Source organism: Hylobates moloch, unplaced genomic scaffold (assembly GCF_009828535.3).
Source record: "Hylobates moloch isolate HMO894 unplaced genomic scaffold, HMol_V3 SCAFFOLD_2, whole genome shotgun sequence".
NCBI classification, from domain to species: Eukaryota; Metazoa; Chordata; class Mammalia; order Primates; family Hylobatidae; genus Hylobates; species Hylobates moloch.
The window spans coordinates 13,645,958-13,669,476 of NW_026652277.1; the positions used below are offsets into that span (position 1 = coordinate 13,645,958).

Genomic DNA, 23,519 nt, shown 5'->3' on the forward strand with positions numbered 1-23,519 from the left:
TGTGTGTGTGTGTGTGTGCATGTGTGTGTATATACATTTAAATTCCAGAGATCAAGTAATTATAGTAACGACTTGACCTTGTAAACACGAGCATACATCTGATTGCTGAGTTGGCCTTAGAAATGATCCAGACCAACATATTCAATGCAAGAATGTCTTGTCTGGTTTTGATGGCACATGATCCTATAGAGCAGGCTTGAGTATTTCAGTGATAGAGCACGAGTGCAGTGACCTTAGCAGGCACTGTCTGTTCCACTGTGGGATGGCTCTAGTGGTCAGAAAGTCGTAATGTGTCAAATGGTACCTGCCTTACACTGACTTCCCCCCAATGGACACTGGACACGGTATAAGGTTAGGTCCTTGGCCTGGTATGGCCAAGTCTTCAAATTTGCTAATGAAGTATTCATAGGTTCAATCCCTATGGGAGAAGTGAGTTTGAAACAGTGAAAACTTGCTTTTTGACCAGAGACAAGAGTTGGCTACTGGCAAATTCTATGAAGAGTTTGGGTTCACAAGGCGGGTAAGATTCTAACATTGCATTGACTAAACCCTTCACCACCCTGGAAAAAGAACTTAGAGTATGCATCCTACTAATGGGGTAAAAGCAGCCTCGTCATTACACACTAGAAGGGATATTGTGACTTTGTATTTTAGTAATATACAGAAAATGGCAGCAGCTTTAACCTAGCTCCCCAAGGCAGGAACCTGGGAGTGAGGCTTGATTCTTCCCAGCCCCCTTTTCCCCAAGTCTAATGGGTCACCAAATGCGATCACCTCTACCTCCTAAATATTTCTTTCTTCTTTTTTTTTTTTTTTAATTAAGACTCAGTCTCACTCTGTCGCCCAGGCTAGAGTGCCGTGGCAAAATCTCGGCTCACTGCACCTCCGCCTCCCAGGTTCAAGCAATTCTCCCACCTCAGCCTCCCAAGTAGGTGGGATTACAGGCACATGCCACCATGCCCGGCTAATTTTTGTATTTTTAGTAGAGACAGGGTTTCGCCACGTTAGCCAGGCTGGTCTTGAACTCCTGATCTCAAGTGATCCACCCACCTCAGCCTCCCAAAGTGCTGGGATTACAGGCATAAGCCACCACACCTGACCCTCCTAAGTGTTTCTAAAATCCACTGCCTCCTCTCCATCCCCACAGGCTTAGTTCAGGCCCTTATCTTGTCTGTACCACAGCCAGGTTGACCTCCACAAAGGACAAGGGTTCTGCCTCTTTTGTCCACTGCTGTATCCCCAGGACTGAGAACATTAGTTGCCACATAGAAGGGAGGACTCAATAAATATCTGTTGAATACATTTTAACAGCCTCCTAAATGACTGGCTTTCAGCCCTGTCAATTTCAGTCCTCTTGCCCTCATGGTTTCTTTCGCAATATGAGGTCATTCCCCTGAGTCCATCCTTCCCGTACAAGACAGACTTTCAGCTTCTTAGCAAGACAAACGTGGCCTTTCAGGGCCCAGGCCCAACTGACCCACCAGAGTCACCTCCTGCTACCAAAACACTCGTATCTAAGGCACGTTAAAGAGCTCACGGTTCCCTGCATTCTTCTGTCTCTGCGTCCTTGCCTCTCTTCTGCCCTCTGCCCGAAATGTCTGGCTCCCCTTGTGTCCTGGCAAACTTCCACTGGACAGATCAATGTCCAGCTTAAATATGATGTCCTGTGTCATATGAACTGTTCCCTACTCCGAGCACCCAAGAATACTGCATTTCCACCTCCTCCGCCCATTCTGAAATTACTGCTATCGTCTGCTCGTCTATTTTCTCTCCATGTTATTCTTACTAAAGACTGGTACATAGCAGGCTTGCAGTAAACGTTTGTGGAAATGAAATGAAAATATAGCATAATGAGGTATTTTTAAGTCTAATATCTGTAAAAATGCTTTCTGCTGTGTAGGTGACAAACTCAGCATGCTAGTATTGTCAGGAATTTCTCCACAGTTCCACCGCATTCACTTCCAGATTCTCGAAATCCACTTTTCTAACTTATTTGAAAAATCAGAAGTGCTTTTTTTCTGTCACTGCAAAGCCATCTGGGTATCACTTCATAACACAGATTCTAATAATCCTCATACACATGTCAAAGTGGAAACAACAAAAACTTTTAAAATAATTTTTTCTTTCTAAATGAAATATTTTTTTTTTAAAAAGAGATTATTTTTTTCTTTTTCCTTTGGGTTTTCTATTTCATAAATTTCAAAAAACATATATCAAATATGCCAAATCTCTATAAAACAGAAGGTGTATTTCATGGTCAGAATACTTACGTGCCTCTGCCTAAGTAAGGGCGGGGGTTCGGCAGGACATAATACAGTGTCCAGTTGCCTTCGAGAATACAGTTTCGTTTTCCCGGGGTGGGGGGGATGGGGGGTGAAGGTTAGGTTAGTTATATTCCTAGCATAATATGCAACCTAAAGGTTAGTTTATAAAAAAGAAGCTGCTACTTTTATTGTGTTGTATGTAATATGTAAAGATCACCTAAAATTGGCCCAGTGGAAAAACAGATCAATTATGCCAGGACTTAAATCAATGATCGTCCTCTCTCTACAGGTCACATTTAAACTTTCCTTGTCCACTCCAGGACAATCCCTGGCTTTGGGGTCTGCCCTGGGAGGCAGCCTGGCCCCACCAACTCTTCTCTCCCGGGGTCAAAAGAGCAAGGTGGATTCTTCGTTCACAGTGCCTGCACCTTGCTAACCAGATCCAAAGGCTTCTGAGGGTCCTCACGTTGCCTTACTTTTCTATGCTTTCATTTTCCATTTCATCCTTACAAACATTTCCATGGTGTACATTTCCATACAACAGTTTTCCTGGTGGTGCAGGCCAGGTCGGAACCTGGGTTTCATTTTCTTTGAGCGATGTTTACTTCCTGTAGCTTATACATTTCGATGGCAAAAACAATTCCTTTGGAGCTCTCGGCCTCATCAAATATTCTCTCTATATATAGTGTACACACTCTCCTAGACACAGCAGTCTATGTGGATTCCCACCCCCTTAGAAAGGGGTCACTCTGCGGTACCGACCCTGGGCACCTCATTCAGCTCGAGTAGTGGTCCCACGTCTCCCACAGGTGTGTCTGTAACCACCTCCTCCTTATGGCGAGGAACTGGCTGCGGAATCCTTCCCAGCCTGCGGGAGGACGTCACCTCCAAGTCTCTGGGTGACTTGCAGGGTACCTGCGGCTGCCAGGCCGGCCCTGGACCCTTCTTGGGCCCACCCTCTGTTCACTACCCACCCTTTTCCACCAGGTCAGGACCCTCCGGGGCCTGGGGATCCTCCCAGGGCAGCCGTCTCGCGGGAGGGCCGCCCCACCCCTCGCCACCCTCACCCCGACAGGCTCCGGGCCGCGGGGCAGGGCGGCGGGAACCGTTTTCAGGCCGCAGAAGCGCCCGCCATGAAGGAGCCGCCACCCCCTCGCCCACTCCTGCAGCCCCCTGCCCTGGTTCACCTGCCGCCCGACTTGGCTTCGCTCAGGGTCACTGTTTCCTCGGCATCTTGCCGCCTGGAGAGAACTCCGGACCAGGATGGGACGCTGATCAGGGAACCTGCCGGGGGGTGGCGGCGGCGGAGCGGGCAGCAGGGCTTGGGAAGCCTGGGGCTGATGCGCGGCCTTGCTACCCCGCCCAGCGCCGCTCAGCTGACCCGCAGCCGCTCCCTGCCTGCGCCGGGGAATTTCCCGGGCCCCGCCCCCAGGTCCCGCCCATCCTATACCCCGCCCATCCCATACCCCGCCCATTCCACACCCCGCCCCTCCCATACCCCTCCCGACCAAGGCCCCGCCCCTCCTCTTTCCTGCGCCCGCCCGCAGCTACCCACCTTCGCGGTCCGTGCGGAGTCGAGGCTGGGACCCCGGTGAACAGGGACTACGCTAAGGCGTCACTGTGACGGCGTTAATCGCTGCGGTGACCGACATGCGAGCGAGCGAAGGAGAGAGAGAGAGAGTACCTAATCTGAAACAGGAAAAAGGCAGATGCGCCCTCCTCTGGTATCTCCGAAGGATTCCGCTTCGCTGTCTGGACCTCCGGCTGCCTGGCCAAGCCTGTCCCTCAACCCTGCCCCTGAGGCTAACCCCAAGAGCAGGGCAGAGAAGCAAGCAAGTCAGCGGCTGCCCCAGACCCAATTCCGGGCCCTCGAGTTGGTGTGGTGTAGGAGGGGCAGATGAGGCTAGAGGCTGCTTTATGAGGAGTGAGCCTGGGGGTGGGATTGGGGAGAAATAGAGAAATTAAAAAAAAATTTTTTTTAAATCAGTGCAGGAGGGCCAGGCGCGGTGGCTCACGCCCGTAATCCCAGGACTTTGGGAGGCCGAGGCAGGCAGATCACGAGGTCAGGAGTTCAAGACCAGCCTGGCCAATATGGTGAAAGCCTGTTTCTACTAAAAATACAAAAATTAGCCGGGCATGATGGTGCTCTCCTGTAGTCCCAGCTACTCTGGAGGCTGAGGCAGAAGAATCGCTTGAACCCGGGAGACAGAGCTTGCAGTGAGCCGAGATCATGCCACTGCACTCCAGGTTGGGTGACAGAGTGAGACTCCGTCTCAAAAAAAAACAAAAACAAAAATCAGTGCAGGAAATAACTGATCATTCATGAAAAGGGCTTGGAAAAATGTATACAGAGAGAAATGGAATGACATTCTCTAATTTTTGTTTAGCTACTGGGATAATCCACGCAGAAAAGACGATGTCACAGCTGTACCCTGGGATCGGCGGAAGAGGGTCCCTCTGGGGCCTGTAAGGGGTGCCTGGGGTAAGTCATACTTCACTAGGCTCGTTTTACTATTTAAAACTCTATAGGTGGGGCACGGTGGCTCACACCTATAATCCCAGCACTTTGGGAAGTCAAGGCAGGAGGATCACTTGAGCCCAGGAGGGAGAGGCTGCAATGAGCGGTGATTGCACCACTGCACTCCAGCTTGGGTGAGAGGGAGACTTTGTCTCAAACAAGAGCAAAAACGAGAACAAAACAACCCTGTGAAAGTGAATTAAAAGGAGCATCAGTGAAGCTCTGAGCCAACACACACTCCCCCCACAACCACTTCTTAGATATAGGACCTTGACCAAGTTACTTTGTCTTACCCTTCCTCATTCCCTTTATCTGTAAAATGGGGAGTATAGTACACTCCCAAATCCAGAAAGTTCTAAGGACCAAACCTCTTTTCTGACTGGACCCAACTGATAGAAAGCTATTTACAGTCTTCATTTGGATCTCTTGATGTGATGTTTAAATTTGTTTTATGAAGGAAAATCAGTAAGTTGATAGGAGAACTGCGTCACACCCCGTCAGGGTGTTATGTGATATAAATCCTATGCATTGAATAACCTTTTGAAAATCCCCAAAATTCTGGACTCTAAAGCAGAGCTTGCCCCAAAGGTTTTATTTTATTTTTTGAGGTGGAGTCTCGCTCTGTTACCCAGGCTGGAGTGCAGTGGTGTAATCTCAGCTCACTATAACCTCCACCTCTTGGGTTTGAGCGATTCTCCTGCCTCAGCCTCCCGAGTGGCTGGGATTACAGGCGTGTGCCACCACACCCAGCTGATTTTTGCATTTTTAGTGTTGATGAAGTTTTGCCATGTTGACCAGCTTGGTCTTGAACTCCTGACCTCGGGTGATCCACCTGCCTCGGCCTTCCAAAGTGCTGGGATTACACGTGTGAGCCAAGGTGCCCAGCCACCCAAAAATTTTAGATAAGGCCTCTGGACCCACAGCCCTCACCTAAGGATGCTGAGAGAATTTAAGAGGAAATACGTCTTCAACACGTAGAAGAATGCCTGGTGCATGGTGTTTGTTGCTGTTGCTTGTGTTAGAGCCGGTTCTGTTTCTTAGCCTGGATCATCCCGTTTGGTGACACCATCTTCCCGCACACTTCCATGGGTAGATGGAATCTAAATGCAGCGAAAAAACTGAAATAATAGCACGCTCTTAGCTGATTTGTTGATGTGGTTTTGTGGTGGGTAAATGTAGAGCAGTGTGGGAAGGTTTTTAGTGAGATCCTAATCTGTGTTTGATGTTCCTTTTGTTCCTTTCCACCCCAATCTCCTCTGTTTGGAGTTAGCAACGAGTCCCTTTGGGCTTCCTACCTTCAGGAGTGTTGGCTGGACTCCTGGCAACAGTTCTTAGAAGTACAGCCTTTCTTCTTGTCTTTTGAGAAAGCCTGATCTCAATACATCCATGATCTACCCCAGATGTCCTGGAGGAGGAGGAGCCAGAGCTGGGTGGGGGCGAGGCTTTCACAGGAGTTGGAGGGAGGAGTGACTCCCCCGCCCCCAGATTGGGAGGAGGAGTGGGATCGTGGTCTTATGAGCGTCAGGGACTCAAGCCTCAGTCCCTGCAGCACCCAGACAGACAGCAAGCTCTTGGGATGCACCTACTGGACCTTGGGAACCTTCTACAGATTCTGCTGCCCAGGCTTGTCATTGGAAACAGCAGAGCCTGTTCCCTAGAAGAACCATTTGATAATGAGGGTATCAGTGGCAAGGTTGCTGGGTTGAAAAATAAATGGCCCTTACTTCAATGGGTACCAAAAGCCCTCCTGGAGTTTTGCATGGCCATAGAGAAGGAGATCTCCCCTCTCCAGACCCCAGTGGTGCCCGAAAATAGGTTTCCCTACACCCCTGCAGAACTGGGTTTAAAGAAAGTAAAGAGGCCTGGGACAGTGGCTCACACCTGTAATCCCAGCACTTTGGGAAGATCGTTTGAGGTCAGGAGTTCAAGACCAGCCTGGCTAACATGGTGAAACCCCATCTCTACTAAAAATGTAAAAATTAGCCAGGCAGTAGTGGTGCGCACCTGTAATCTCAGCTACTTGAGAGGCTGAGGCAGGAGAATTGCTTGAGCCTGGGAGTCAGAGGTTGCGGTGAGCAAGATGGTGCCACTGCACTCCAGCCTGGGCCATGGAGTGAGACTGTCCAAAAAGAAAGAAAGAGAGAGAGAGAGAAGGAAGGAAGGTAAGAAGGAAGGAAGGAAGGAAGGAGAAGGAGAGAAAGGAAGGAGGAGAAAAGAAAAGATATGTAATATTTTTATGTGCATCTGAGCTGGTAGACTAATATTCGTACTTGCTAGCCCAGATGCCAAAGACTACATATGCTATGACTCCATATACATTAAATGTCCAGAAAAGGAAAATAGAAAAAGACAGAAATCAGAACAGTAGTTGCCTGAAATTGGGGGTGGCTTTGAACTGCAAAGGAACTCGAGGGGATTTTTGGGGGATGATGGAAATATACTACATCTGAATTGTAATGATGGTTTTACAACTTTTTAAGTGTAATTGAAAGCCATGAATTATACACTTACAAATGGGGTGAATTTTATGGCATGTGGATTATACCTCAATAGAGCTGTACAAACAACACCAAAAAGAACACGACCTAATAATTATGTCCAATAAAGCAGGGGTCCCCAATCCCCAGGTGGTGAACTAGTACTGGTCTGTGGCCTGTTAGGAACTAGACTGAACAGCAGGAGGTGAGCGACGGGTGGGTGAGCATTATGGCCTGAGCTCCGCCTCTTGTCAGATCAGCAAGTGCATTAGATTTTCATAGGAGCACTAACCCTATTGTGAACAGTACATGCAAGGGATCTAGGTTGTGTGCACCTTATGAGAATCTAATGCCTGATGATCTGAGGTGGACCCATTTCATCCCAAAACCACGCCCCCACCCACCACCATCCATGGAAAAATTGTCTTCCATGAAACCAGTTCCTGGTGTCAAAAATGTTGGGGACTGCTGCAGTAAAGGGTGTGCCCGTGCTCCTGTGAGGCCACTGGTGTGGTTGCTGCATGAATCATCTGCCTTGTGGTCGACCTGGTTCTGGTCTTTGTCTCAGCTTTAGTTTGATTCAGTTCATCACCGGTTCCAAATATTCCGAGGATGAGTTCCTTGGAAAGTTAAACAGAGAGTTACGATATGACCCAGCAATTCCACTTCTAGGTGTATACTCCAAAGAACTGAAAAAAGAGACTCAAACAGGTGCATGTCTATGGCTCTAATAGGTTGCTTTCCTTTCCCTGAAATCCAGCATGAAAGCAACTCCCCGTATGAGAAGCGAGGTGTATGGTTGAAGCCTCCATCAGAATGAGGCTCTGGGACTAGGGTCCAACCTGCAGCCTCAGCCAAGTACCCAGAGTCCCAGGGACAATGGCTCTGCTTTGAGACAGGCCAGTTCATGGTGTGCTGTGCTCCACTCCTGCTTCCTCTCCTTTGTCCCATGTTTTTCTTTTGTTTGCTTTTTGAGACAGCATCTTGCTTTGTCACCCAGGCTGAGTGCAGTGGCATAGTTGTGGCTCACTGCAGCCTCAAACTCCTGGGCTCAAGCAATTCTCCCACCTCAGCCTGCCAAGTAGCTGGGACTATAGGCATGCACCACCATGCCTGGCTAATTTTTGTATTTTTTGTAGACATAGGGTTTCACCATGTTGCCCAGGCTGGTCTTGAACTCCTGACCTCAAGTAATCCTTCCACCTTGGCCTCCCGAAGTGCTGGAATTACAGACATAAGTCTCTGTGCCTGGCCTGCCCCATGTTTAAAAATCTTGAAATAGGCTGGGCGCAGTGGCTCACACCTGTAATCTCAGCACTTTGGGTGGCTGAGATGGGCAGATCACGAGGTCAAGAGATCGAGACCATCCTGGTCAACATGGTGAAACCCCATCTCTACTAAAAATACAAAAATTAGCTGGGCATGGTGGCACACGCCTCTAGTCCTAGCTACTAGAGGCTGAGGTAGGAGAATCACTTAAACCTGGGAGGTGGAGGTTGCAGTGAGCTGAGATCGTGCCGTTGCACTCCAGCCTGGGTGAGTATAATAATAATAATCTTGAAAAGTAAACTCATTGGGAAAGAGCCAGGTATTTACCCCTTAGGTTATGGTTGGCCCTCGGTAAATAATAGATAAGAACGCTGCTTATTAATTATTTCCTATGCCTTTCCCATTAGAACCTGTCTAATCCCAGCCGCCTTTTGTACCAAATCAAAGCGGAGCACAGATGAAATGTTAAGTCTTTGCTTCCTTGTTTTGCTACAAAACTGTTATGAGTTCCTGTAGCAAAATTTTCTGTTTAAGTATTAATTAGCCAGAGCTGGTGATTTGGGAAAATAATCACTGTAATGTACCACAATTCCTTGTCATGGTCTGAAAAATACTATCATTATCTTCTTTGCATGCCTGAGGAGTGAAACATGGCCTGGCTGTCTAATTTTAGACATAGTTTGAACTTCTTTGGATTAAATAATTGATCAGTAGTAGGAAAGTACAAGTGATTTGTCTTTTTTCCATCTCACTAATTTTTTTTTCCAAACTCAGGTGTCTCACTTCTCTGAAAAAGTGCATGGTGGAGTGAGGGAGGACACAGAGACCTGGGTATCAGGCTACCTGGGCCGTACCTGAGAACTCACCCCTAGGCCTTGGCCTCTTCATCAGTGAGGGAAGTCAGGGGCTAGGACAGATAACCTCTTAGCTTCTCTCCAGCTTGAAAAAAATTAGAATTTGGTTTTCATTTCTTATATTTGGTATCCGATTTTAGTAGATGCCAAATTAATTTGAATTTAAGCCTCTTCCTTCTGTAGAGGCTGACTTAATACCTGGCTAGTGATATGGTTTGGCTGTGTCCCCACTCAAATCTCATCTTAAATTGTAGCTTCATAATTCCCGTGTGTTGTGGGAGGGACCCGGTGGGAGATAATTGAATCATGGGGGTGTTTTCCTCCATACTGTTCTCGTGGTAGTGAATAAGTCTCACGAGATGTGATGGTTTTATAAGGGGAAACCCCTTTCACTTGGTTCTCATTCTCTTTCTTGCCTGCTGCCACGTAAGATGTGCCTTTCGCCTTCTGCTATGATTGTGAGGCCTCCCCAGCCACGTGGAACTGTGAGTCCATTAAACCTCTTTTTCTTTATAAATCACCCAATATCAGGTATATCTTTATCAGCAGCATGAAAACAGACTAATACAGCTGGTTAAATTGTCATAAATGATTTTGCAGTTAGAAAAGTCAGTAACTCCCTTGTTTTTGGAAAAAAAAAAAAAAAAAAAAGGTGGGGGGTTCATACGTGACTTTCCAGTAGATCACAATACACCTGCCTTAGCTAGATTGTCTGTGCCTTTTATACCCACAAAAAGTAACATTTCTCTCACCAGGTTGCCTTGACCCTTTTCGGCTTTGTGGGCAGAGTTCCTGCCAGGAGACAGTCGTTAAATTTGTGGGCGCATTGCCTTGTCTTCTGGAGCAGTAACAGATTTCTGGGGGGCTGATCTCATCAGATCTGCACAGCTGGATGCCAGCAACATGTTTCTTCTTTCTTTCCTAAGGCCCGTGGTTCGCTTCTCCAGCCGCTATATCTTTAAATTTTGCAACTGGTCACCCCTTTGTTATTCCTGACCTCATCCATTCCTTTTTCTGAATCTATTGGGAGCCAGGGGAGAAGATGACTTAGGTCACACGGGGGTTACTCCAATGTGGGTTAGCTTTACAGAAAGCAATTCTTACCAAGTTAATTTGATCTGACCCCAGGGAGGCAGAAAGAAATCTCAGTCATAACAGACTTCTTGCAGAGACAATTGGATATTCGTGGACTATTATGGCAAAGGTGGCCAAGTTTTGAAGAGTTGGCTGTGAAAACTCCTAGAGAAGATCTGTTAGTGAACTTGGAAGCACTTAGGCAGTATTTCCCATTGCAACAATTTCAGAGACTTCAAAAGCTGATCTTACATAAATTTAGAACTTTCCCATTCACTGTGTCTTATTATAATTCTGGGAAGTGGCTCCATTCTGTTTATTATAGAAACAAGAGAAGAGTCTCTGTGAATCTTTTTATAAAATGATTTCCTGTCTACCTTGGTTCCCATACTCACGAATTGTTTAATTCACCTTCAGCACGAAAGTATATTTTAGTTGATTCTGGCTTGGTTGGCTCAAGCGAACGTTCTTTATATGTTCACAATGTGCCCCCCCCCACCACCTCTGCTGCTGCTATCTGCACCCTGCACTTTTTCTTCTTTGCTCTTGTCTGCCACCCTCCAATTTTCCACCCTCCCCTCTCCTCCCTCCATTAGCCCTTTTCACTGCAAGGCTGTATGACACAACATTGATGCTTTGGTGTCCTTTCAGTTTCAGGTGGCATCTTTCCAGAGCCTCTGGCATTTCGGATTATTTCTAATTCTGCAACAAAAACCTTGTCTGCCAAAGGGATTTCAGGGATCTGCCAGCAAGGAGGAATTTTTTTTTTTTTTTTTTTTTGGATTGGGCTTTTCTCAGTAAGCTTGAAATCAGACACTTAGGGAACTTCCATCTTGGCTACAAAAAAGGTTATGTATTTGACTCTGTTATTTAAAAGGGGTTACGCTTGGAAGCTTTTATGCAGATGGAGTGGAGAGAACTTTAGGATGATGAGATGTAGCTGAGAAGATGAAGGGAGTTGTTGAAGGTGAACATTTCTGTGTTAGACGACTGAATGGATGGTAGCAATATTAGCTGAGATGGTGTTTTTGTCCATCCTGGCTGTTATAACAAAATACCGTAAACAGAGTGGCTTATAAATAGAAATTGATTTCTCACAGTTCTGGAGGCTGGGAAGTCCAAGATCAAGGCACTGGCAGTGTTTGGTGAGGGCCTGCCTCCTGGTTCATAGACATCATCTTGCAGTGTCCTCACGTGGTAGAAGGGGTGATGCAGCTCTCTGGGGTCTCTTTCATGAGGGCACTAATCTCATTTATGAGGGTTCTCCTCTCGTGACCTAATCACCCCCCAAAAGGCTTCACCTCCTGTGATGGCTAATATTGAGTGTCAACTTGATCAGATTGAAGGATGCAAAGTATTGTTTCTGGGTATGTCTGTGAGTGGGTTGCCAGAGGATATTAAGATTTGCTTCAGTGGACTGGGAGAGGCAGGCCCACCCTCAATCTGGGTGGGCACCATCCAGTTGGTTGCCAGTGAGGCTAGAAAAAGCAGGCAGAAGAAGGTGGAAGAGCAGACTTGCTGAGTCTTCCAGCCTTCATCTTTCTCCCATGCTGGATGCTTCCTGCCCTTGAATATCAGACTCCAGGTTCTTCGGCCCTTGGACTCTAGGACTTACTGCAGTGGTTTGCTGGGGGCTCTCAGGCTTTTGGCCACAGACTGAAGCCTGCACTGTCAACTTCCCTACTTTTGAGGCTTTGGGACTTGGACTGAGCCACTACTGGCTTCCTTGCTCCTCAGCTTCCATACAGCCTGTTGTGGGACTTCACCCTGTGATCGTGTGAGTCAATTCTCCTTAATAAACTCCCTTCAATATATGCATCTGTCCTTTTACTTCTGTCCCTCTAGAGAACCCTGACTAATAACACCTCCTAATACCCTCACCTGTGGGTGAGGATTTCAATCTATGGATTTTGGGAGGACACAGACATTTAGACCCTAGCAGATAAGAAACCCAGGACAGGCAGCTGCCCTGGGGGAAGGAGATTAGTTCTGAGTAACTTGCATTACTTGTGGGATAGGTGAATGAAGAGGTCCACACCTATTTGGAAAAATGGGCCTGAACCTCAGGATAGAGATTAAGCTTGGAAATATGGACTTAGTCATTCTCAGAGACCTCCTCTAAAAGGGCTGAATTCTAGCACAATTTGAAATTGCAAAAACGTGGAACCAACCCAAATGCCCATCAATCAATGAGTGGATAAAGAAATGGTATGGCCGGGTGCGGTGGCTCAAACCTGTAATCTCAGCACTTTGGGAGGCCAAGGCAGGTGGATAACGAGGTCAGGAGATCAAGACCATCTGGCCAATATGGTGAAACCCCGTCTCTACTAAAATACAAAATAAATTAGCTGGGCATGGTGGCATGTACCTGTAGTCCCAGCTACTTGGGAGGCTGAGGCAGGGGACTCGCTTGAACCTAGGAGGTGGAGATTACAGTGAGCTGAGATCGCACCACCGCACTCCAGCCTGGTGACAGAGCAAGACTCTGTCACAAAAAAAAAAAAAAAGAAAGAAACGGTGATATATATATATATATATGTATATACATATATATATGTATGTATGTATATATATATATAACAGAATACTACTCAGCCATAAAAAGAAATGAATTAATGGTGTTTGCAGCAACCTGGATGAGATTGGAGACTATTATTCTAAGTGAAGTAACTTAGGCGTGGAAAACCAAACATCATATGTTCTCACTCACAGCAGTGAGGATGCAATGGCATAAGAATGACACAACGGACTTTGGGAACTCATGGAGAAAGGGTGGGGGGCGGGTGAGGGATAAAAGGCTACAAATTGGGTGCAGTGTCCACTGCTCGGGTGATGGGTGCACCAAAATCTCACAAACCACCAGTAAAAAACTTATCCCTGTAACCAAACACCACCTGCTCCCCAATAACCTTTGGAAATAAAAAAATTAAAATTTAAATTTAAAAAATGGCTGAATTCTAGAGAATTCTTCCAATTTAAGAGGAGGGGGCTCAGAGAAAATAAAAAGCTGGACAGAAGGGAAGAGGGAGCATCCAGATAAGAGAAAGCGTAACTAGGAGAGAACAACGTCCCCGAAGTCAAGCGAGGAAAAGTATCAGGAAGGAGAGGGCATTGAAGGTGTCCGGGGCCAGGGTACCCAGAGGAATGGGGACAGAAAAGCAAGTTTGAGAATTGAAGACTCTAATCAAGTGATGGGACAATAGTCCCAGCGACTTCAAAGAATATAACAATAGCACTAATTTGTTTACTTGCATTCTTTATATGCTTCATATAAAGAATTCATAAGTGTTAAACTTATAAATAAATGTTCGCTTACAAATATTCATAAATAAGTGTTCACTTACAAATATTCATAAGTGTTTATTTATAAATATTCATAAATAAGTGTTAAACAAATAAAGTTACTACTTTAAGACGACTCTTTCTAAAGAGTCAGCCGCTATCTGTAAGCTGCAAGATGTATTTTATATGGTCAGCTATGTAGTTTTTGGATCTGAATCAGAACCTGGAGAATTTGAGAAGGGAATTTGTCGTAGACCTATTCTACATATATCTCAATATCCAGTTAATATTTCTTTCTTCTTTTCTTTTTTTTTTTTTTTTTTTGAGACAATCTCACTCTGTCACCCAGGCTGGAGTGCAGTGGCACGATCTTAGCTCACTGCAACCTTTGCCTCTTGGGTTCAAGTGATTCTCCTGCCTCACCCTCCTGTGTAACTACAGGTGCCTGCCACCATACCTGACTAATTTTGGTATTTTTAGTAGGTTTCACTATGTTGGCCAGGCTGGTCTCGAACTCCTGACCTCAGGTGATCCTCCTGCCTTGGCCTCCCAAAGTGGTGGGATTACAGGCGTGAGCCACTGCACCCAGCCAATATTCAGTTAATTTTTAAAAAATGCTTTCCTCCTTTCCATCTTGTCTCCTTAATGCTGCTTAATGCCTCATTTGCTTCTTTTGCCTGGGCTTTTGGGGACAGGGCAGGCAGGCGAGCGGCAGCCTGTCTCATTCTATTCCCTCGGTAGGCTCGATTTTTTGCAGTGTGTCATCTACAGCTTAGTTTTCATCTCCAGTTCTCATATTACTTTTCAAGATCAAAAACCTATTTCTCAATATAATTAATACTCCTTGGAGACTTGTGCTAATTATAGTTTGATGATATTAACTCTGCTGGGTTTGGGGCGATGTCATTTTATGACGTCCCTTTCTTGTGTTTATCAACATTGGTTTGCTCAATTCGCGTTTCCTTTTCATTTATTCTAAGAGTTACATCTCTCCAATAGAATTAGAATCTTTCTATCTTTGGAGCAGCATGTAAATTTTTTTTATCCTTCTCAACATTATTTCTAAATTGTTGAGTCTTTTTAATGATAGCTAAAGCCAACACTACTTTTACAATGACTCAATGGTGAGTCAAAGTTCTTGCATCTAAGTTTGCTAACATAAATTTACTATAGATTAGTCTTTTGCTAGGATTTGATTGGGGGTGGCTGTATAGGGTTGTGCAGGCTGTTCACTGCATCCCCAAGGGGATGAATGCAGACTGAAGCATGCCAAGTCATGCACTTTGGTGTGAAGCTGTGTCTTCCCAAGGAAGTAACTCCTTTCTCAAATGCACACAAAGACTTTTTACCAACTAGTGGAATCCTGGATCTGATCATTTTATACAGATCCTCAGCTTGCAATGCTATCCATGAAGTCCTTGCCAAAAGGTTCCTAATGTGAGCACATCCAAAGTCTGGAGGACCACAATTGCTAGTGCACCAACCTTGTAGATCTCTTACCTTCAGGCTGTAGATATGCATTCCGGCCCTTTGTAGAGTACACAGGAAAGCGGCGGCTATGGCTTCTCTATACTCCTAGCTCTCTGCTCCAGTTTCTCCACTGACCTTAGACCATACTTCTTGCCCCAACATAGCTTATCCTTTTATAGTAGGGAGGAAAACTTCTACCCCTTAGGACCTCCTATTTTTCCCCAGACTTCCATAGCCCTTCTATGCTTCGATCTCACCCGCCCATTTCCAGGGTCCAGACTTCTCTTGTGCTGGTTTTTAGCCTTCTGTCTGGTCTTCTGTTATAAGGTACACTGCTAAGAGGAGTGGACACGGAGAAGGGAGGGGGGCAAAGAGGGTGGGCCAGATATCGTCAGCACTGTTCCTAGCACCACTTTTTATTTTTTTTTTTTTTGAGATGGAGTTTCACTCTTGTTGCCCAGGCTGGAGTGCAATGGTGCAATCTCAGCTCACCGCAACCTCTACCTCCTGGGTTCAAGTGATTCTCCTGCTTCAGCCTCCCGAGTAGCTGGGATTACAGGCATGCACCACCATGCCTGGCTAATTTTGTATTTTTAGTAGAGACTGGGTTTCTCCATGTTAGTCAGGCTGGTCTCGAACTCCCGACCTCAGGTGATCCACCCACCTTGGCCTCCCGAAGTGCTGGGATTACAGGCATGAGCCACCATGCCTGGCCTTGTTCCTAGCACCTTTTATGCTCTTCTCTATATCTTAGGCCTTAGAAGCCTAGGGACTATATTTCTGAGATGCATTTGCCAACAGGCTTTAGGATACAGCTGAGAAGATGTGTCTGTGCCAGGTTTGAAAAGCTGAGGCTGCAACAGGTGTGTGGGCTTCCAACAGATGAATCTGCAGCCCCTTTCATGTTTCCTTAACTGTTATTAGCCCAGGGCTATAGGCATCTGGGACCACTGGCAGTGGTTTTCTACATTTTACTCACCTCTGGGTGGCAGGTGCCACTTCCTGACCCCCTGGACCAACCACAGCTTTGGTGGCAAATTTGAAAATTAGGATTGAATTCCCTGAAACTCACTGTAGAAACCTTTTACGGAGGCTGGGCGGGGGGGCTCATGCCTGTAATCCTAGCACTTTGGGAGGCTGAGGCAGGCAGATCACGAGGTCAGAAGATCAAGACCATCCTGGCTAACACGGTGAAACCCCGTCTCTACTAAAAATACAAAAAATTAGCCGGGCATGGTGGCATGTGCCTGTAGTCCCAGCTGCTGGGGAGGCTGAGGCAGGAGAACCGCTTGAACACGGGAGGCAGAGGTTGCGGTGAGCTGAGATTGTGCCGCTGCACTTCAGCCTGGGTGACAGAGCAAGACTCCATCTCAAAAAAAAAAAAAAAAGAAAGAAAAAGAAAGAAAGAAACCTTTTGCAGAGAGGATTCAGAGTTTTATTCATAACTCCCAAAATATTCTAAACAATTGCCTTAAATCTTAAATATTGATGAGAATATTTACTCAATGACTTGGAATTGTTATGCTAACTTTGGAACTATCTTAAAAGAATGATTATTCATCTACTTTGCATTTGAAACTTACAAATTTTGGGTTTCACTTCCTTTCATTTATTATTCATATAAGAAGTATTTACCAAGTAAAAGCTACTTGATTATAAATCCCTTAAGGGCCTTGCTCCATGAATTATTCTGTATCTCATATGCACCATCTTTCCTGCTTCCCTTGGCCTAAGAACACATTTCTACCAATCTAAAAATAATCACTAAATAACAAGGCCTCTCTTGGTTCATCTTTTCCCTTTATGACCACTTTTTCTAATTAATTATCTTTTCATCCAGACTTCTTCAATATATACTTGGTCTCTTGAATTTCTTTTTTTTTTTTCTTAAGAGGGAGTCTCTCTCTGTCACCCAGGCTGGAGTGCAGTTGCACAATCTTGGCTCACTGCAACCCCCAGCTCCTGGATTCAAGTGATTCTCCTGCCTCAGCCTCCCGAGTAGCTGGGATTACAGGCATCTGCCACCATACCTGGCTAATTTTTGTGTTTTTAGTAGAGATGGGTTTTCGCCATGTTGGCCAGGCTGGTCTCAAACTCCTGACCTCAGGTCATCCGCCCGCCTTGGCCTCCCAAAGTGCTGGGATTATAGGTATCAGCCACTGTGCCTGGCCTCATGGGCCCTTGAATTTCTGATGTTTTATGGAATATTTGAAAGTTTTCTGCCTGGAAAGGAGGGAGGATTGTGGATCAGAAAGTTTGAGTTAAACAAAATTTTGGAGATTCCTTTCCAGGGCCTTCAATATGCTAATATGCATTACAAAGCCCCAGGACGGGGGTGGGGATGGGGAGGCACAGCTTTCAGTGCTTCCTGAATGCTTTGGACTGAAAATCCATCTGCTGTGTCCAAAATCGCTAAGGACCTCCCGTTGTTAAATTCAATGGGCATGTAACAGGGTGTGGAATTGTTGTTAGCAGAAGAAACTGCCATGTGAAAGTTGCCAGCCATTTCTATTTCTGGCATGGGGACACTGAGTCATCTTGAAGCCAACTTCTTTGGGAAGAACCACTGGAGTGGCTCCCTTTAGTGACAGAGCCGTAAAGTTTCTGGGGTGCGCGCACAACAGCATGCTCACTCAATATTCCCTTGGCTGGGGCTGGGACCCGGGCTTGCTAGGCAGACCCCAGTGCCTTGATCTCAGGTTGCTGGGGTGGTGGTGGCAGTTTGCCTGGAAGCCAGAACACTTTCTGGAAGGAAGGATATTGACGCTTCAACTATTCTCTTTGTTGTCAGGATCTTCAGGGGGCCTCAGAAAACAGTTCTCTTCTTCCCTGCCTGGGTTCTGAACAAGTGTGAACCAGAGAAACGCAGATGAGAGATTTAAAACTTTTTTGTGTGTGACTGACAAAGGCTTGGTTGGAGGGCCTGACTTTTCTGTTGGGGAACCTCAGCTGCTAATGGGGTGCTCTAGCATTTTCCAGATGTGTCCACACAAGCCCGGCCCCTGCACCCATACTGTGCTCACCTTCCTCTCCCTCGACAATCTCACTCCTTCTCATGGCTTTGCTCACCGCCTCCCCATGTCTTCAGACCTCTGTAATCCACTGATGGATGGCAACTTTTTGGGCATCTCAAAATCAAGATCTCACAATGTTACTGGAAAGGAGTCCCACTCTGGACCCCAAGAGAGGGTTATTGGATCTTGTGCAAGAAAGAATTCAGGGTGAGTCCACAGTACAAAGCAAAAGCAAGTTTATTAAGAAAGTAAAGTGGTGAAAGATGGCTACTCCATAGACAGGGTAGGGCGTTCCCAAAAGCAGGAGAAGAAACATGTCCACCCTAGGTGTAATACTCGTTTATGTAGGATAAAGAAGATCATGGGGAGATGTGCTCTGCTACAAGGGTTTGTGATAAAGGATTAATTTTCTTAATGACTATATCTTGCAAGAATTGATATTACTATCTTTAAAGCAAAATTAGGAATGCTTCTTTTCTCAAGATATTGGGATATCAGGATGTTATATATAAAATGTTTATTCAGAAACAGAATGCTTTTTCCTTGGTACCACAAGGAAAAAAAAAATCAGCATTTAGACAAAAAGTTTTCTCAGCAAGGTTATTTTACTTTCTGCAGAAAGGGTGCTCCTCGCAGAGGGAAAAATGGCAAGAGCACACCTGAATAAAGGAGGGAAGCAATTTTTATCCCTTACGCAGCTTGTCCCTGCTCCTGTGTCCTGTCTCCATTGGCTGAAGCCAGACCTCACAATAGAAACTGAACCTGATTGGCTAACAATTTAAAACTTTTCTAAATAGGTAAAAGCAATGGAGAACAAAGGAAAAGAGGAAGTTGCTTACGAAAGGACTTAGAAAAGTAATAACATTCCCAAATAAGGAAGGGGCATAGGCTGTGAGCTGGGACATGGCTGTGAGCACGTCCAGCACAGATATCTTGGTTAAAGTACAAGGACATAAAATGTACTATGTGCCTGTGAGCATGTTTAACAACTACATATGATAGGGCTTAACAAAGAGTTATTAGCACAAAGCAAGGAGGCTTGAAGGAAGTTAGTCTTTAAAAGAAACTATTATTTCTAACACTTATGATTTATTCTTTAACAAGAAGGGAAACTTTGAAGAGGAAACTCTTTACTTTCTACAGTTCCCTCCTGTTGATTTTATAGGTTTTTCCTCTTCAAACTTTCTTAACATGTCTTGGTCTAGCTATTTTGCTTGAGTTTTTAAAAGAAAAAGCTTTTCTGGTTGATGAAATGCCAGGGTAAAAGGGATAGCCAATTGAACTAGAACTCAAGTACTGCTCTAATTGTTTGGCAGAATGTCCAGTAAGGGTCCTCTACCATACTGCCATACATCTGCTTGGTGACGAATAACGGTGGACCGATGGGTCAGCTCTTGGAAGTGCCTGATCTCACTGCATCCCGTTAAGTCTCCAAGGAATGCCAAATTTTCCCCTTGTCATTGGAGACATGAGGTAAAATTGGTCTTGAAAGATGGAGGCTGTGTGGCCAGCAAGCCATCCAGGTGCTGAGGCAAGAGACCGAGGGCACAAGCTGTTCCAGTATAATAAAGAAAATACATAGAAGAAGAATAGTTGTACTAGAAATAGAATATAGATATGATTATATATGAATATTATTAATCATTAGTTTGTAGCATTACTCTTTATTCCACTATTATAATAATCTCTGTTCTACAATTCTAACCTAGGAAAAACCAGGCCATACAGAGATAGGAGCTGAAGGGGCACGGTGAGAAGTGACCAGAAGACAAGTGTGAGCCCTCTGTCACGCCTGAATAGGGCCACTAGAGGGCTCCTTGGTCTAGCGGTAACGCCAGTGCCTGGGAAGGCAACCGTTACTTAGCTGAGCTTGGTCTAGCAGTAATGTCAGTGCCTAGGGAAGGCACCCATTACTTAGCAGACCGGGAAAGGGAGTCTCCCTTTCCCCGGGGGAGTTAGAGAAGACCCTGCTCCACCACCTCTTGTGGAAGGCCTGACATCAGTCACACCTGCCCACAGCCATCCAGAGGCCTAAACGTCTCCCTTTGATGCTGTGCTTCAGCGGTCACGCTCCTGGTCCACTTTCATGTTCCACCCTGTATACCTGGCTCTGCCTTCTAGATAGCAGTAGCAGAATTAGTGAAAGTACTAAAAGTCTCTGATATGCAGAAATAATGGCATAAGCTGTCTCCTCTCTCTCCACCTTGGCTGCCAAACAGGGAAGGGCCCCCTGTCCAGTGGACGCGTGACCCATGTGACTTTACCTATCACTGGAGATGGCTCACACTCTTTACCCTTCCCCCTTGTCTTGTATCCAATAAATAACAGCACAGCCTGGCATTCGGGGCCACTACCAGTTTCTGCGTCTTGGTGGTAGTGGTTCCCTGGGCCCAGCTGTCTTTTCTTCTCTCTCTTTGTCTTGTGTCTTTATTTCTACCATCTCTTGTCTCTGCACACAGGGACAAAGACCCACAGACCCTGTAGGGCTGGTCCCTACAAGGCTGGATGGCCCTCGGGGGCTGACCCACAGGGTACTGCATTTTAGGAAATAGCAGAGAGAGTTTGGCACAGTTCACTATCACAGGCTGTAGGATTTTGAAAAAGAGCTACCATGCAGTCCATGTCTTGTCGATTAGAGGATTATCCCAGTGGAAAGGGGACAACCTGGACCTCTGGCCTACCATGCACACAAGTGTAACAATTGCTTTTATTTAGAGTGCAGATGGAATATTTAATCCATTTTAGCCAGGCATTTACATCCTGATACCTTGTCTCAATTGTTCTTGTTTGCCTTAGGTTTTTTACTTTTACTATAGAGACTTTGGTCTTGTCATTGTGTCTGGGAGGAGTGATAACTAAACAGGCATTAAAAATAATAACTTGAGGTGAGTTAGATTTAGTTACCTTAATAAGATGGAGAGTAGTTAAAGGGAAGAAAATAAAAAGAAAAGATAGATTAACTTTTCTTAGCTTTAACTTGGTAGGGCTTGATCCTGGAACAATGGCCCATGACTCTGATGGTGGTGATGCTTTCTTGACTCAGGTATGATGTGTCCATCCTTTTCTGCTGTGTGAACGGCAGTCTCAGTGGTTAGCGGCACAAGGTAGGGTCCTTCCCAGGCTGGCTCAAGTTTTTCTTCTTTCTGACCTTTGATGAGGATGTGGTTTCCAGGCTGGTGCTGGTGTACTGGAAATTCTAGGGGTGGTACCTGTGCTAAAAGACTTAGTTCTGAGGGAAGGGAAAGTGGAAGATAAACCAAGTATATAATTTCTGAGAAATTTTGTTTTAAATGTGGGGACGTCGGCAGTGGAATGTAAGTAAAGCAACCTATAGGTATTTTTTTTTTTTACTTTATAGACCCTAGTGCCTTCTTGCTGAGAAATTTCCTTTTTAAAAAATGTTTACTTATGTTGTTTCTGAGGGACCCTTTGGGGCTCCTTATTTTGTTAGAACTTTGCATATCTTGGGGCTTGAGGCCTCATGGTGATGCCTCCTGCCCCATTCCTACTTAGTGTTGCCTAGGGGACCTGGTGGCCCTGCCCCTCTCTCAAGGTCTTGGCCTCTCTGTGGCCCTCATCGCCCCTGTGCACTGTGGCGTTGGGGATGAGGGGCCTTGTGACTTACCCGGCCACCCCTAGACTTCGCTCCTGCCCGAGCCCCCACTGTCTGGCCTCTGGCCTTGGGCTAGGCTGTGCTAACGGCCACCTGGCCCCCTCCCCGACATAGGAAGTGTCTGTCCATGGCTAGGTCCCCCTGCTGACTTGTACCCTGGCCTCTGTAGGAGCCGCTGGAGGTGGAAACTTGTTGGTATTAACTCTGTGTTGGAGGGCCCCTAATGGGTTCTTTGATGCAGTTGGAATAAGATTTTCTTTATAAGGGGTTGGATAATATTTCTCTTTGGTTTAGCAATATTTGTTTTTCTTTTGAATTTTCTTTAGCACCTTTTTTTAACCTTTTAATGTAGGTAAAAATCCATATTCTTATGCCTCCTTATAATCCTTTTACTAAAAGTATATTTTATTTTCATTTTATGCCTTGCACATAAACATTTCTTTAATAGTTTTACGTTCAGGAGGCCTAATTACTTTTAAATTATACAATATTTCTTGCATAAATTCTCTTTTGTAACTTTTTTATGGCTTTCACAGAAAATCTTTGACATGCTTTAACTTTCTGACTTCCTTTTACACTATTTCTCTTCCTAGTCTTACCTTCCGTGTCTTTCTCTGATCTTTGTCTCTTCCAGTCTCTCTGTCACTTATTCTCTCCCTCTATCTCTCTTTCATTTGCTCGCTCTCACTCTCTCCCTCTCTCTTTGCCATCCCCTGTTTCCTCTCTCCCTTACACTCAGTCTCTTGGGCTGGGTGGGATCCGCACGGCTGCAGTCTGGGCCCAGGGCCGCCATCGGCCCAGAGGCTCGGCAGATGCCAGGTTGAAGTTCTACGAGTCATTAACCCTGGGCCAGAGGGCCCCCTTGTCTTTCCTCATCTTTACATCCATAGCCCTTATAGCACTTTCTTTGACCTTCTCCTTTAAAGTACTGACCTTGCCTTCTTTCTCTTTGCATTCTTGAGTTCCCTTTCTTTTTTTTTTTTAACCTCTTCTAGAAAACTTTGGAACTTTGCCAAAAGATTTTTGCTTTCTGTCTCTGCCTTTCTTTTTCTCTCTCTGCTGGTCTTCCCTGCTTCTGCCAGCCAACCACGCTGCTGCTCTCTCTTCTCCTTCCCCTTCCCCTAGGGAGCAGGCAGTGGTTGTGGAGCTTAGCCTCTTTCTTCCCCTGAGAAGAGGGGAAGAGGAAGTTTTGAATATCCTTTTTACTACTTGAGGTTTGTGTGATGTTTAATCTTCCCCTAATGGGAATTTTTCACCTCTTTTTAACCTCTAAGACATCCTGTCTAAGGAATACTTCGCCACCACCCCCATCCTCCCCTGCACCCCGTGGCTTTTCTTTCCTCAGTCCTGACCTAAGGAATGCTTTACCGCTCCTGCTGTTTCTCTTACCTTGGTATGTGTCCCACCCAAGGAATGCTTTATGGCCCCACTTTAGTCCTGACTAAGGAATGCTTTACTGGCCCCTCCAGTGTTTCCTTCCTTGGCTCATGCATGAGGTCACCTGGTCCATGTGGTATGTGAGGATTCTTTACTGAAGGTTGCCGGCCAGTTTCTTTCTGCATTGCTGAGAGTCCAGGTTTATTCATCACACCAGGTGGGTCTCGATTCCTTACCCCTAAGGCCACCGCAACATGTGCCTCCTCATGAGAAAGGAGTAGAGGCCACCCCCAGAGGGGAATGTATC

At 45.7% G+C, this 23,519-nt stretch overlaps 1 protein-coding gene across 4 annotated transcripts in view; it reads left to right on the plus strand.

Annotated features, from left to right (window-relative positions):
• Window positions 1-3,812: 3,812 nt before the first annotated feature.
• Window positions 3,813-23,519, plus strand: part of CCDC3 (coiled-coil domain containing 3) — a 197,329-nt gene continuing 177,622 nt past the window's right edge. For 2 of the 4 annotated variants that reach the window (XM_058431848.1, XM_058431850.1), the window contains exons 1-3: window positions 3,813-4,100; window positions 4,652-4,746; window positions 9,814-9,867. The gene's annotated coding sequence lies outside the window, so the exon portion shown is untranslated. The remainder of the gene's footprint in view (window positions 4,101-4,651; window positions 4,747-9,813; window positions 9,868-23,519) is intronic. The other 2 variants (XM_058431852.1, XR_009211182.1) reach the window with 2 other exon arrangements.